Source organism: Colias croceus, chromosome 18 (genome assembly GCF_905220415.1).
Source record: "Colias croceus chromosome 18, ilColCroc2.1".
NCBI lineage: Eukaryota > Metazoa > Arthropoda > Insecta > Lepidoptera > Pieridae > Colias > Colias croceus.
This window is the reverse complement of record NC_059554.1, coordinates 7320001-7336587: the sequence shown is the minus strand read 5'-3', so window position 1 is coordinate 7336587 and position 16587 is coordinate 7320001.

Here is a 16587-nt window from a genome sequence, read left to right as displayed (position 1 = left end):
AGTTTCTTCTATTGTTAATTACTTAATTGAGTCTTATATTTCGTAATTTCCTTACAGAAAACATCAGGAAAAGCAAAAAAGCATAGTTGTATAACAGAGTTGTTGTAGACGAATGCAGGGGAATAAATCAGTGAATCACTAAATGTATGGCTGCCGATGACTGATGGGTGTCCGGTTCTGTCTGTACACAAAAAACTCTTCTATTATGATTTTCAGGCGAGTCTATTTGGAAATTGTATTATTTTTTCCGATACTAAAAGCCTAAGGGGTAACATTTCATAGAGTTTAGATATTCACCAGCTGTTAACTTTATGAAAAGGGGTGAATGTTAATTGAAGATAACGTTCAAAAATTGAGATCGTCTCAAATAGTAAGATGTAATTGTATGTTACAGAAATATAAAACTTATTCTGCGTTATCCAATATAAACTTCGCTGTAATCATCTGGGCCGATGATTGTCCAATAGTTTTACATGCTTTTACTAAAAAAATTATGAGCTTGATTTGCAATTATCAACTCTACATTATATCAAGATTCAAGAGAGTAAATTTGGCTTAATTATCTATGTCATTTTGCACTGGAGAAGTAAAATATATTGATAGGATACATGATCTACATCAGAAAAAGTCCGCGTCAAAGCCGTTCCAACTGTCTTACCCCGTTTCGGTCTTCACGCAATATACTACATAGTTCGTTCTCATTTGACATAAGTAACCTTTATCGGTGCTTGCTGCCCAGACCCACGGCAAAACTTTTCCAATTACGGAGTCTGTCAAGTGACCTCCCCCCCGTGCCCGCAGGCTTGCCCCACCCCGCGCTCGCCGCACAAAGAACTTTTAATTGCTTGCCTTCGTTTTAGCAATCAACGAGAATAAGCACTATTTAGATTGGCTTATTCATTACATTGTGGTTAAATAACTATTTTGTTGCGTTTAATTGTGTGCCTTGAGACTTTTTTAACGGATGAGTTAGTTAGTAAAGAGTGAGTTGATTCCGATAGTTTGTCCCGGAATGGTTTTCTTTTTAGATAGTATCGGGGAACAACTTACTTGGGATACGAAAAGGGATGTCGTGAATGTATCTTGATGCCTGACTGGCATTTTAAGCTTCTTTTAGAAATGCAGAAGAGTCTTTTTTATTATTAACGTAGGTATTTTCTAGATATTATATCTTATCATAGTATTATTTAATTAGTTAGGAACAACAAGCCTTTAGATAAATCCTTACCAGAAGTACCAACCGAAATACATGAGTACTTACTCGTGTATTTCGCCAGAAAATAAATAATAAAATCGGTCGTAAGACATACACATGTTACAGCAGCGCCAGTCATTCTACATTAATCAAATATTTCTTAAATCAAATCAACTACGAACACAAAAGAGCACGTACGGTACAACTCGTCGAAAATTCGCTAACAAAATTTGAATTTTCACCCACCCTCATTAAACTAAGGTCCGAAACTAGCAAATTAATTATAAAATACGTCAAAACAACACGCGAAGTTCCCCACCCATCTGAGACAAAGGGAACCCTTAATTTCGACCCTTCATCGATCTTAAGGGTGACTTGGACCCAGGGGGAAGAAAATCGCGGGGTGGCAAAGATTAGAAGGGGTTAGTGTATGTCATGTTCAGTTGAAATTTCGGATATTCCAGTTACCCTCATTAAGGCGTGAATGGCGCTTGGACTTTTGCGTTCATATATAAGGAGCATGTACATTGTAGGTACCTACATTATGTACGTGTTTGAATTAAAGATTTTAGAGCAATTGTTAAATTGTACAAACCATATCGTAAGTAGGTACTTGATGCATGTATAAGTACCTTCCTACATAGGTACATTATACACATAATTAGGCTATAGGCAAGGAAGATATAAAAAATTATTTGAACTTTCGTGGTTTTACTTTGAAACTATTCATGTTGCTTAGACTTGTGTTCAATTATGACTTTTATTTTTATTAAAACAGTATTCGGTAGGCTCTTTTACTACTTATATTGTTACCAGTTTCATTATTATAGCATTTCTTTCATTGTATTTACTATTATGGTTTCGTTATAAACAATATTGAAATATGAAGAACAAACACACAAATAGCTATGATGAATATGTTTGTGTGACGGTGATATACATTGCGGTCAACATTCCGCAATTTATTCTAACACCTATTCGTGTTTTTATTCATTACTTGGTTCTTTTTTGTTACGATACTATAATTAAATTTCATATTAAACAAATAGTATAGAACTCATATTTCCCGTACCTACATAATAATCCATACTAATATTATAAATGCGAAAGTAACTCTGTCTGTCTGTCTGTTACCACGGCTCAATCACGCCTAAACTACTGAACCAATTTTCATGAAATTTGATAATTGATACCCTGATATTTTGATACCCGAGAAAGGACATAAGCTACATTTTATTCCGGGAAAATGTCGCAATCCCGAAAATCCCACGGGAACGGGAACTACGCGGGTTTTTCTGTGACTGCGCGGGCGTTGTCGCGGGCGGAAACCTAGTATATAAATATTAAGGTAGACTTATCTATTCATAGAGTGCCAACATATTGTTTCTAATTCTTGATAATTGACATCTAAAAACTACACCAAAAATATTTCATTAATTACTTTATTCCAGTAACGTACCTATAATACATCTAGATTATACCTATACATTATTTACAGCCTTATACTGAAGCTTAACTATCAAATTAATATCTACTATCATATATAACGTATTCCTTTTCTACCAAAATTGTGAAGCCAGTCACGAATACGTATGAAAATTGTTCAATATACACGTCTCATCTTAGTGTGGGTGGGTCTGGTTTTATTAGAGGGTGCGGTGAGGGCCGTACTTCTTATGGCATTGAGAGGGATGCCATTTTGCCTAACGATTAGTTTTGGACTGCTTTCGTATCTATATATTTTGTTAATCTATTCTTCCTATAGGTTTTTATTGGTTTATTTGTCGGTTTTCTAGAGTCAATGTGCAATACTTAGATAGACCTAAGGTACGAGTATCTCACTATTTTTAATGTTTTATAATACAAAATTTATATTGTAATTAAATGTATATAGTACAAAAGTATAGAATAAATACTATAAAGTGTAGTTTCAATTCTAAATCTTTGTGTAGCTAAAAGAAATATAGTATAGGTTACGATTGAATTTTAAAATAGTACACCTATGACTCTATCAAAGTTTTTTCAGAACAAAAGTCGTTGTACATTAAAATATTTAAAAACAAACAATCGACAACCCTGCCCGCATCTAGCGTAAACAAAATTCCTCCCCATTCGGACAAGAAATTACATACTTTAATCTTATCGTCGGAGTAAAATAGAATATTAAATCGGCCTGTCGCCGGCGTCCGTACTAAAACGGCCGACATATTCGATTTGACGGGACGCGCGGACATTTCTTCTTAATTACACCGTCTAATGTTAGTATTTCCATGCATATGTAATATTATTCGTAATTTTAGGTATATTTTAAATTGAGTTTTAAAGAAAATGACGCGTCTAGGCGATGTTTTATGGAACTCTATCACAACTATTTAAGATACTTTTCATGCATATGTTATAATATTATTCTAAATTTTCTGAATATTTATAGAAATTGCGTTTGAAATAAAATGTCGCGTTTAGGCGATGTTTTATGGAACTCTATCACAACTCTATGTTGTATAAAACTATTGTATCTAGTATTTTTGATGCTATATTCACATGAATAAGTAAATGATTGACATTCAATATTTCTTATATAAGGACTTTTTTACATAAATGTAAATGGTGCTGGTTACTTGAAATTAAGGGAAAATAACAACGAATCAAATATATTTCGTAGTATAAAATTGACTTACACGTAAATTAGACTAGTATAAATTAAATAAAGAATATCTCCTAAATTAGGTACTTGCTAACAGTAATGAAAACATATAAAAGCTTCATACCAAAACAAACTGTTTACACAAAATCTATACATATAATAAATCTGTAGAAGGGTCAATTCTGTACATTGAAAATATTGAAAAAATAAATAGCAGGGGGTGCTACTGGATCGATACCAAACCCAAATATGTGATTAAAAAAATTTTTGTCTGTCTGTCTGTCTGTATGTGAAGGCATCACGTGAAAACTAGCGGTTCGATTTCGATGAAACTTGGTATAATTATACCTTATTATCCTGGGCGTAAAATAGGATACTTTTTATCCTGGAAAAATACGTAGAAAAAAATTAATCTTAATTTTTCAGTTTTATCCATAGACGTTGTTCCGTAGAACCGCGAACACACGTTGCGTATTATTATAGGCCTAGCCGTATTTGGGAATTGGGTTCAATAGATATTTATAAGATTTTATTGTCAGAGGTACCTACTCAAAATGGAGAAATAAACCATCCACGCGAAGACCGACATCCGCGCGGACGGAGTCGCGGGCGGAAGCTAGTACTAAAATACACATATCTACTATTTATTGTACAAATTACCTTATTACCTACGTCCACGAATAATATTAACGCGAACATTAGACAAACAAAGCAAAGCTCTAGAGGTCCGATCCGTATCTTTGAGGGTCGACATTCACAAATATCTAAGTGGGGTACCTCCTTACCCCACACACTATACCCCCACCCGGCCACTAAGCATTGCTCTGCAAAATTAGAAAATTTGCCAACGTACGTCCCTTTCTATCCGTCAGTTCGTTACTAAGATAATTCTTATCTATACTAATATTATAAAGCTGAAGAGTTTGTTTGTTTGTTTGTTTGTTTGTTTGATTGTTTGTTTGTTTGTTTGTTTGTTTGAACGCACTAATCTCGGGAACTACTGGTTCGATTTGAAAAATTCTTTCGGTATTAGATAGCCCATTTATCGAGGAAGGTTATAGGCTATATTTCATCACGCTACGGGCAACAGGAGTGGAGCCACGGGGGTGAAACCGCGCGGAGCAGCTAGTCTGAATATATACCGTTGTACTTTGTAGTCTCATTAAAATTTAATTGTGTTACGACTCTTTGAGCTCTAGTTAAATAATTGCTGTATTATTGAGCGATCGAGTGATGCCTCATGCCTGTAAAACAATGTATTGTTTGTTTATGTTTGTGTTTTGGTCCACATATTGATTAAATTGTTTTTATAATGAGTGTTATGAAAACACTGGAGCTGTAAAAGAGTGTTATAATATACACATGCAGATTTAACAGTATTTAAAGCTATGGTCTCTATTATAACTTAATAAGAACAAAAGTAGGTACACAATTCATGATGAAACTAGTCTGGCCACTGGACGTTTAAAATGCAAATAGAGCGATGATCATTCCCTAGCTAAAACGAATGAATAATAAAAATGGCGGATCTAACAATGACGTTCGAAAATTTGAAATTAGAACCTGCATTAAGAAACGTTCAAAAGTAGCGTGTGCAAAAAAATCGATAAGTCAAAAATATTCAATTAAGTACGAACATTAATATTCTAGCATCGCGGTCGTGAAGTACCGGGGGATAGTGCGGCTCCCACCCACAAAGGGGGTGGAAAATGATGGCCGAAATCCACGTTTTTAGGCCTATCAAGCTTTTTAGTATGGCGAACACGTACGTTATGTTGAAAATGCGTTTATTTATTAACTTTACATGTATTAGTTCATTAGGTACTGGTATATAGTGATTACTTCAGCGTATGTTTTATTGAACAATTTGTGTAAAAATTTGAACACCCTAAATTGCGTAGTGGTTGCATTAACTGTATTTTAAGAGCTGTAGGTATATTCAGGATTTTGGTTAGATAAAACTTTTAGGTTAAATTAATTTAAATCACATCATTTAGCATGTACGAATCTGATTGTTTTATAATTGTAGGTATACGATATCATATTAAATAAATGATATTAAGTAACATAAACGAATACCGATCCATCGAAATGAATAATAAACGAAGGACATGAACGTGAAATACACGGTTATCTATTTCTATGCATTCTGTTGTTCTTGTTTACCTATTTCCTACAGCTTTCTTTATTCATAACGAACTTAGAAGACGGGACAAAATGATGAAAAATCTCGAAATCATCATACGACAATGCTTAACAATTTCATAGCACCCAAAACAGATACAGAAAACATCAAAGTATAAGTTAATCCATCGGAAACTGTTCAACACACGCACGCTGACGCGCCACTATTAATCATAGAAAATGACGTAGGCTATTGTGTGACTCTGGCTCAAAATTGTGAAAACCTACCCGTACGAGGCGAACTAATAACGTGGTCCGCTCACACTTCGGAAAATACCCAGAGGGGGGTACCGTGCGCACAAAAGAACAAAAAAACTTATCATTTTTTACTTTTTTTTTCTATTGTCACATGATGACTGGTTCTTATATACTTCTTATGTTGTTAAGTCTATAGTGCTCGTATAAATTTCATTTGCGTTACAACTTGTTTTAATAAAAAAAAGTGTGCGTGTACCTACACACGTAAGAAGTGAAACTTCTTTATGACCTTATTTTTCAAAAAATAATTTACTTTATTTAACTTTACAGAAATACGTCGAATCACGCGTGGTAGGGATAATAAAAAGATGGCGCGTAACGAAAAAATGTAACACTAAATTTTTTTCCAACCCCGATAGAGAAGTTTCACATCAATAAGTAAACGTGTGTTTGTAAAAGTGTTCTAAGTATTGTTAAAAAATATGTATCTTAAATTACATGGAAGAGAAAAGAATCTGTTGAATACTTGCTTCGAAGCAGTTTATTTTTGTTTCAACGGTTTATTTACAAGAGCGATTATCTAGACACGCGGCAGCGTGTCAAGCCGAGTTCAAGCGAAGAGAACTGGCGAGCAGCAGCCGTGTGTATATTTACACGAACCATTTCGAGCCACTTTTCACCCCCTTATAACTCAAAAACTATTTAAGTTATATAAACCAAATTTGGTACATATCAAGAGGACCTCAAGATAAACAAGAACCTTAAATTTCATAAATACAGATTAAACAGTTGCGTAGATATTAATATCCAAAAATCGCAATTTTTAAGACTGACTGACTTATAGACATATACAAAACCTAACCCACTTCCAGATGACCTAGAAAGTTCAAATTTTGTAATCAACTAGGTAATAGTGAGTGTACAAAGTAAAAAAATCAGAAAATACTGAATTTATTTGTATTTAATTTTTTTTTCAATGACATAAATTTTGTTTGTATGGAAAAATGGAAAAGTTTAAAAAAAAAGAAAATAGTATATTCACCTTACTAGTCTTAAAAAATAGATCAAAACTAATCAGTGGCCGAAAAAAATTTTGAAATCCATCAATAAATGACTGAGATATAGATTATTGAAGTTTACATATTTTAGTACGAAACATCTGTAGATTCGAAGCGCCTCTGACATCACACTCACTCGCGCTAGTATCGCTTGGGCGGATTACTTCGATTGCATGATTTCTTTATTCAAAACTGTTATTAAACGTAAAATAAAAGAAAATTTTAATAAAAATATTGCCTTTATTGCTCATACAGTTAAAAATAATATATAATTTTACATATTCACATTTATTTATTCTTTATTTATGAGTGTTTAGTTTAGTTTTAATTTCAGTGTAAATAAATAAAATCTTTATTTTGCTTTAAACATGGTATTCAATGGTGATACAATTATATTAATAAAGCACAAACATGTTCAGCCAATACAAGCATGCAAAAATAATTACCATAAATGGTGTAGGTAATGGAAGAAGGCTTCGTCGAAGGTCGAAATGATTTAATTTGCGTAATATTAATATGAGTGAAACATCTTTAGGCGCGTTTAGAGTAAAATTTCAAGATCGCGTCATGGCAATACCGTAACGTCATGGAGTAAGGCGACGATTCTTCTACAACGATCTTTGCATTTTGGTAATAGTGTGTGTACAAATTCACGCTGGATGTTTAGAAAATCATGTAATCTTTTAAACAGAAAACGAGTTTAAAAAATTGCAGATAATGACGGGGCAATGTGCGCTGACATTCATAACATACAAGAAAATATAGAAAATAATACTAAACAAACCATACAGAGAAACCGCAAGAAAAAAAAATCGTATATAAAAAGTATTATATTTATAAAGTAAATCAAATTTGCAGAGTAATTTTCTGTACAAAAAGTAATGATATCCCACCAAAAACATAAATGTAAAAATTGGAGCCGAGTTCAATCGTTGACTTAATTTGCCAAAAAAAGAAATGAGATCTAAATGTGTGCCAAGTTCTTCAGACAGTCCAGAAATTTATTTACAAAGATGTATTAAGTTCTTAGGTTGACTGAAAACTCAATTGTTTTATTTTCCCTTAGAGAACAATGTTTATTCCAAAATATAACTTTTTTAATTTGAATAATATAATTATTTTCACAAAGCAAACAACTAATGACCTATTGAACCCCATAATTTGATGAGGCTAGTTTTACATAGGTACTGTTTATATTTTGTGAGGTTCTAAAAACTAGCCTCATCAAATTATGGGGTTCAATAGGTCATTAGTTGTTTGCTTTGTGAAAATAATTATATTATTCAAATTAAAAAAGTTATATTTTGGAATAAACATTGTTCTCTAAGGGAAAATAAAACAATTGAGTTTTCAGTCAACCTAAGAACTTAATACATCTTTGTAAATAAATTTCTGGACTGTCTGAAGAACTTGGCACACATTTAGATCTCATTTCTTTTTTTGGCAAATTAAGTCAACGATTGAACTCGGCTCCAATTTTTACATTTATGTTTTTGGTGGGATTACATTTTCTGTGAGTTAGTTTTTAAAAATTGTTTTCACTGATACTAATTTTCGTCTTTTGTTTTTAGTTATTCTTTGTTACAATACTACGCATTGATCTTAAGACGTTTCATTTCATTCAAACAAATACTTAGCCACGAATAACAATATTCCTTCGGCAATAGGTAGGTAAATAATACTAAATTCACCTTAACTGGTTTACCTATTAATAAGTATTTTATAAAATATTACAAAAAATACATAACACTATTACTTCTCGTAGCAAATTGTAAATTCCTTCCATACAGTTCAGCTGCAAAACTATTACTAAACATCTGCATCGCTATCACACGGGTTGACTAGATCAGTTTTTTAATATCTTATCACAGACGAAATAAAAAAAAACAAAAAAGTATTCTTTTTCCGACTCTACATTATACAGCTTGACGATGACGCCGCGCGGCTGTGTGCGTGCACTCGCCGCTGTGTGTGTGTGCGTGACGTTTGCGACCGACGTGATATATTGAGAACTGCGCCAAAAATCGCAATAGTTTATGTAACGTTTCGTTTTGTTTCATACGCATGTTGGTTGTGGTTTTGATTTGTTATACGATAATGCCTTTGTTCTAGAACAATCTGGAATATTTGCACATCTTAGCCTATTGTCAAAAATCCCAACAATATATTTTGTTTGTTTAATAAAGAAGCTTTCGTATATATTGCAGTTTTATTTCAATTTAAGCAAGATCCCAGTTTACAGCCTAGTTAACTTGGTTGAAGGAAATATTAGGTATGGATTGAGTTAATAATTGTTTTTCAAAAATACCAGTCTATTTTGTACAATATCAAAATTAACATTGCAATAAGAATTGATACGAAATGTATACCTAAACAAGTCTAAGTGGCCGCTGAACAACATCATAATGTACCTACGTAGGTAATATGCCTCAAGCAAATGGGACAGCCAATTAATTAGCAACGAAAATCATCTGGCCATTTTACTTTCATCTCTATGGTATATATTGCCATACTCTTGAATAATTGATTGACAATAGAATTGGAAGTACATATATGTTGTAAGAAGAAACAGAAAACGAATAATATTAGGTGCTTGTATTTTCATAAGATAATCAGAATACAAGAACTCTGTCAATTCAGGCATCTTTAATGTATATTGTATTTTAAATGCAAATATAATTTATTATGTCGCGATAGATTTTACACTCCATTTGTTCGCCGGAACGCAATCAGCGATCAATTAGACACAGGCTGCGTCAACAATTAGATACATATGAAATCAATGGTATCTGCAAATAATGCTTTGTGTATTTAAGCTATATCCAACAAAATAAATACAACGAATTCGTGCATTCGTTCCACTTCGCCTCCGATCTCATTTGCGGTTCTCAGAGGAGGAATACAATGCCTATGTAGCTATATTTCTGAATTTTATGCCTACGTGCACGACCAGTGTTATTTGATCCGTCACTGTGAAAAGAGTGATGTCATTTCGGGTGCGGTTTAGAGTTTTGCGGGCGAATTGAGGGCTCATGTTGTTTTGGGCGACGCACGTGTGTGAGTATAGTTGGATAGTGTAGGCCGTAGGGGGAGACTCCCTCGTCGCGTCATCGTTGACTATTGCGCTTGTGTTAGAGAATGCACATTTAAAATGCCCTCCCCATGACGATCACAGAGCCGCCATTTTAGTTCTTTTTTACGTAATGATTTTTTGGAAAGCTTTTTAGATGTACTAAACGTTATTTGCTTTTTACGGGATTCAATCAGGTTTAATGCGCGAAGCAAAGGTACCTATGATAGGTATAAAGGAAAAACATTTTTTTTTTTCGTTAAAAAACAATTTTGTTCGAACTAGGTATGATACGTTACGGAAAAAGTAATCATCAATATGCTTTCTTAATTGTAAGATAATTGAATAAAGCCTAATCATTTCAATGCCTTACAATTACCGATCATTGCGATCATATTTTTTTCGTCTAAAGAATATTTATTTTCGTATGTGTAGACGCTACCAACTCTACAACTTTGACAAAATTTACGCATCTTCATAATGATCACATTTCAACAATTTTACAAAATTTCTTACGCTTTATAGGATTTATCTAAAAAAAACTATTCCCGTAAAAACAACATCATAATGATCATAATGATCACATTTCAACAATTTTACAAAATTTCTTACGCTTTATAGGATTTATCTAAAAAAAACTATTCCCGTAAAAACAACATCATAATGATCATAATGATCACATTTCAACAATTTTACAAAATTTCTTACGCTTTATAGGATTTATCTAAAAAAAACTATTCCCGTAAAAACAACATCATAATGATCATAATGATCACATTTCAACAATTTTACAAAATTTCTTACGCTTTATAGGATTTATCTAAAAAAAACTATTCCCGTAAAAACAAGACACAAGATGAACGTGAACGGCTGAACCGATTTCGTCAATTATTTTTTTATAATACCGATTCCTTGAAGTAAGATGGTTTTTATGGAGAGAAAACTTAAACCTTTACCACGGCGAAGCCGGGGCGGACCGCGGACCACTAGTTTCACATAAAAATTAAAAAGAGAAAAGCTTGAATTAAAAACAATAGTAGTTCGACCAATTTTTGAAGTGAAAACTTCTTTAGCGGCGTTTGGTATAAAATCTTAAACTCGCGTCAGGACACGTGGCCTGATCGAAAAAGCGTAAGACGGATGTTTTTTTTTAGCCCTTATATTCCATGCGTAAGACGGATACCATTCTAAAATATCAAACATGCTGAACGTTAATAATCAAGTTTTCACTTCTGCCGGCACTCCCGGAGTGCAACCCGTCTTTTTTTTATTAGATATTATTTAAATTTACCAAGTAGGTACTGACGTGTAAGTAAGTTACGAAATAAAGATTTGAGTAGTAAATTTTAAATTTTATGCTCACCTTGATTTATTTCAAAAATAACACACAAGCACTACACAACAATTGTTTAAACATTAAAATCAATTATTTCGTTATTTATAATAAAAATAAAAAATACCATTCACTTTTCCTTTTATCACATTTTTCTAAAACAACAGTTTAAAAATAGTTTTAAGACCATATCCATCGACAGCTCCTTGAGGAATAAATGTCTTGAGGGCAACGGTCATACTGATTCTCACATAAATTTACTGTTATTTGCATAAATGAGATCAAGGGGTCAGTGAACCGGTTCTATGATTTGTCTATTTGATGTTAAACATTTCTAACCTTGGTAGCCCTTTGGATAGACATCTTGACCAAGGATCTATTATGATAATTGATACGCTAGCAAGATGTAGGTAACACGTCTTAGTACAATAATCCTGTAAGATTCGTACTTAATATTAAGAATACCTAAATGCGAAACTATGTCTGTCTGTATCTTTTTCACGCCTCAGTCATTGAAGTGATTTGGATGAAATTTAGAAGGTACAGACATAGTCTGAAGCCTGAGAAAGGTTATAGGATAGTGAATAGTTTTATCCCGGAAAACCCGCGGGAACCGGAACGGGAACTACGCGGGTTTTTCTTTGTCTACGCGGGCGAAGCCGCGCGCCGAAAGAAACTAAAATATAGTTGAAAAATTTAAAATATGTATACTAAATAGGTACTTGTGTAATTTTACTAGAAGATTTCGATGAACGTGAACAGTCAAGTTCAGGTTTTGATTAACTTTACTCTAAAGTCAAATAAGATCCTTACTAATATTATAAATGCGAAAGTAACTCTGTCTGTCTGTCTGTTACTCAATCACGCCTAAACTACCTACTGAACCAATTTGCATGAAATTTGGTATGGTGATATTTTGATACCCGAGAAAGGACATAGGCTACCTTTTATTGCGAAATATGTACCACACCTGTGTGTATTATATACACCTACCTACTAGCTGCGCTCCGCGGTTTCCGCTCCTGTTGGTCTTAGCGTAATGATACATAGCCTATAGCCTTCCTTGATAAATGGGCTATCTAACACCGAAAGAATTTTTCAAATCAGACCAGTAGTTCCCGAGATTAGCGCGTTCAAACAAACAAACAAACTCTTCAGCTTTATAATATTAGTATAGATTGTACCATATTATAGGTAGGTATATATCTATCGCTTATCTACTCATTTTAATTTTTACATTAGGTTACGTTATATAATTTTACTTCATTTTGACCCGACTGTGTAAGTTTAAATACAATTATGCATCGGATTTTGATGCTGTTTTTGAATAAATAGAATGATGAAGGGTTAATATGCACATAATTGATTATGTAATGGATGTGTTTTATGTAATGGATGTGTAATATATTAAAATATTATATGTAAGATATGTATTATTTGGAACTTTATTATTTTATAATTTGTAAATATCACTGCAAACGTCAGTTGCGATATGGGAACCACTGAAAATCAGTGCTGCGGCTATTAAGCCACAGATTTCCTGAGTGGTATCCCTGTCCAACACACATACTATAGTCAACCACATAATATAATACCTATGTTTTTTTTTTTATTTTTATTTTTTTACTTGTACAAACGAGACCATACACCTACTTCTTTTATAAATTGTAATTTTATTTAATTGTTTTTGTTCATTGCAAGTTACTTTGTTGTTTTTGCTTTGTATTTTTGTGTGTTGGATTAAATGTATTTTCTTTCTTTCTTCTTCTTTCTAATTTGTTAAGTACATATTACCATGTACCTAAGGGCTACCGCACACGGGCCACCGGCCACCGGCCACAAAACGCCGCCACCTATTGCATATTTCCTGCACTTTTCATACTTTTTATATGGACTCGCCGCACACGGTCAACGCCGGTGGCCGCCACACGCTTCTAATCGTCGCTGTTCGCTTCTTGTGGCCCGTACTGGCCACAAACGCCGACACAGAACGTCGCCACACGCCACTCGCCCGATTCCGATAATGTACATTTGTTAAAATTGGATGTATCCAATAACTACGGTTTCGTCTCCTTCTACGACGTTTTCTTATCAGAAGCAGCTGCAATTAAACCTTCTTCGTCAGAGTCCATTATGATAACTGCATTGCATTTGCATGGTTAAAAAAAATATCAGCCACCGACCACAAGTGGCGACCACCGGCCACAAGTGGCTGTCGCGCGCTTCAGCTACTTTTGTAGCTGCGTCTAGCTTCTCGTGGCGGCGTTTGTGGCTGTGGCCCGTGGCTTGTGTGCGGCAACGGCTAAACACAGCGGAAGCGGGTGAAGCCGCAGACGGAAAGCTAGTCCTAATTTAAGATGTAATTAAATTTGTTACGAGATTTATATCACTGAAAAAAATGTGACATAAAATTGTTATTATATAAAAAAAATTCATTCATTCCATCGTGATAATAATTTTCCAGCTGTTTTAACTATTTCGTATAGCGCCATCTTTTGACGAAGATTGCGCCGTGTGAAAGCACTATAATCAATAAATATCACGACACTCTTACTAGATGGCGTTTAACCAAATTTATTACAACGCCATCTTACGGTATTTAACTATACTAATTAAAGCCTTAACATCGATTTATTAATCACTTCACATACAATGCGATAGATGGCGTTCATTAAAGCTATCTTTCTAAATATTAAGTTTAAAAAATAAAATTAATTAAAGTTAATTATTTTACGAAATAAATTGCAGTGGAAATCTCAAAGAAATTTAAGAAATTGCATATGTAATAAAATCTATGATTTATTTATATTATAATTATAATATACCTAGTTAGGCTTAGAGTATATATACTATCTATAGAGTGCGAACAACCAAGTGGGAACAGTAGGCACAGGTGGGAACAACACGACGCTCCCGCCGCGAGCGCTCGCAGTCGTGGTTGAGTGCTCACGAAGTGCGTTGCTCTGGATTTTTTTCATATTTACGAATAAAAGTGGTGAAATGTGCAGTTCTATCTTGCAAAAACGATACTAGAAAATACACAAAATTGAAATCCACTATCACATTTCATCAGTAAGTCGATTGTTATACATAATTTTATGAAAATAAATCTAGCATCGCGGGGGTGAAGAGTAGGTGGGAGGCGGACACGCGCAGGCTCGCTCGCGCGCCTCACTGCCGCCACGTGATCGTAGTGATGTGACCTGACCAACGCTGTACTCGATATAAAGTTTACTAGAAGAACTATATTTTAACAAATTATTTATTTAACTTTAAAATTAAAACTCTTTTAAAAATGTATTATAAATAAATTTGTGGTGTGTTTTGTACGATACACTTTCTAAATTATGAATGCGAATGTATTATAGTGTAAATGTAAAGTATGTAATGTTACGATATATTTTCTGAACCGCTAAATTGATTTTGAAGATTTTGATAGTAGAATGGATAAAATTAAATAAAGAAATTATTAATATTATTTATTATATTATCATTTTAAATTATTAATTATTCCTTAATATTTTTTACCATTTTTCAAACATTATTATTATTGTTTGATTTATTATTAATAAATAGCACTAAACCCGATCCTTTATTTTATTAACTTTATTATTTAAAAAGTACTCACGTTTTTCTTATATTCCAATCAAACATATTTTTTTAAAGTACTTATAATTAATACAAGAAAATTTCTTATATAATATTTAATATTCAAATGGAATAAACAAACTTTATTCAGTTGGTAAACAAATTTAAAATTACATATTTATACTTTATTCATATATTTTTCCTTTAATAACTTATTGAACATAAAATTTACTTATGATACATATTTATTTACATAACTTATCGATAGTTTAACACGCAATTGATATCTACCCATCCCTATTTGTCACACACACATCTATATAGTATCTATAGCTCATCTGCCTACGATGCGCACTATGCAATTTGTGCAATACACTCGCTCTATACTATTGTAATATATACTCTAAGTAGTTAGGTATAATTTTGTTTTTAGCTAGAAGTCCTTGCCTAAAACCAAAAGATTCTGTGCTCATGGGATTTGGGAAGTACCTACCCGGAAGTACTTAAGTTTTGAGTTGACAGACGTCAGACAGACAGACGGGCAAAAAAGTGATCCACTTGCGTCTAAGGGTTCCGTCTTTCTTTTCCTTTTGAAGTTCGGAACCCTAAAAATCACTATCCACTCATCTAAATTTACAATTATTTAATGCATATAAAATGCATTAATTGGGCTTATATTATTTTAGTTTATGTGTCTGAGTCTCTATCGTTTATAATATTATTATCAACTCGTAATAATTGAAAATTAAAGGCAGCAAAGCAGGAAATTAATATGTATCAGATAGGTACGTAGGTAATAATTATTTTGTTTTTATTTGTCTCACATATTTGTCGTTTCTAAAACATTACACAGGAACAATATGCGCGTCACACACGGTGAAGATAGGTACTAGGTACCTATAATATTTTATGTTAAGATTCTCTAAATATAAAACGTTATAGTAGGTCTTTTTTTCATTGCGTAGGTACCTACTAAGACCCCTGTAGAACCGACATCCTATTACAAATGACCCACAAAATTTCGGGTGAAGAAAACAATTTATTCCTCAATGGAGATAATTTATGATAATAGGTACAATAGGTAATTAAATTGATCGTAGCATAGCATATTATTTTTGGCTCCAAAATAAGGATTAGTGCAATATTATAAAGTTATTTACATAAATAAAGTAGCAAATAAATATTATTTTATTTAATAATAATCTGAAAAAACATCCTAATTGGAATCAGGTAGCTCTATAAACCTATATCTTTGTTAACTGTTTGAGTAGGTAACTATGTCTGTAAATGTGTATTTCAGAGGAATTATAGTTTCTT